Genomic DNA, 806 nt, shown 5'->3' with positions numbered 1-806 from the left:
AAAAAAAAGAAAAAAAAAAAAAAAAAAAAAAAAAGAAAAAAAACGCCCCCGGCGCCCGCGATACTAGCCGGTCCTTTTCATCCGCTGTCTAAGCCTAAATTTATACTGCGATAGATATTATTATAATTTGAAAGGAAAAAATACTTCCCACGTGTTCAATATCAAGGTTAGCATTCCAGCATTATACGACAACATGGAAGTAAACCTAAAATGAAACGGACTCCAAGGCCTTAAAATAAGTTTAGAAATAAGTCTTGGAGAACCCAACAAGACTCCCCTTACCTCAGGGTCCTTTCAGATACAATCTGTCTATCTCTAGCGATACAGGTGTCTGTGAGCGGGCAACCTCCCTTATAAAGACTTGAAGCAGCTTCCCGTGAGAAAGGATAGAAGTAATGACAAAATTCCAATAAGGAGCGGACAATGTGACATCACGGTTAGTTCTTCGAATACAATATAATTTGTCATAAATCAAAAAGTCAGTCAGTAGACCACACCAAGAAAGCCCTAAAGCTTTTACCTTTTAAGCATTTTGCAAAGTTGGTAACGCTCCGAACGGCCAATCCCATGTGTGGGTTTAGCCAATCACTGATAGCTTTGACATTGCCGTTCTGCTACTTGTAGCTAAGCTGTGGGTCGAGTCCTGTTGAATTGGAGTCCTTTATTGCAACCTCTTTGATGAGATGTTTATATTCATACTGATCACGTTATTGCTTTCTGTCGTCACTCACTAATAACTGCCATAAGGAATCGTTCCCACAATGCAACACCATGTGCTTAGTGTCTCTTTTCACCAAGAGTCTAAT

This window comes from Branchiostoma floridae, chromosome 9 (assembly GCF_000003815.2).
Source record: "Branchiostoma floridae strain S238N-H82 chromosome 9, Bfl_VNyyK, whole genome shotgun sequence".
NCBI lineage: Eukaryota > Metazoa > Chordata > Leptocardii > Amphioxiformes > Branchiostomatidae > Branchiostoma > Branchiostoma floridae.
Note: the sequence above shows the minus strand (reverse complement) of the source record.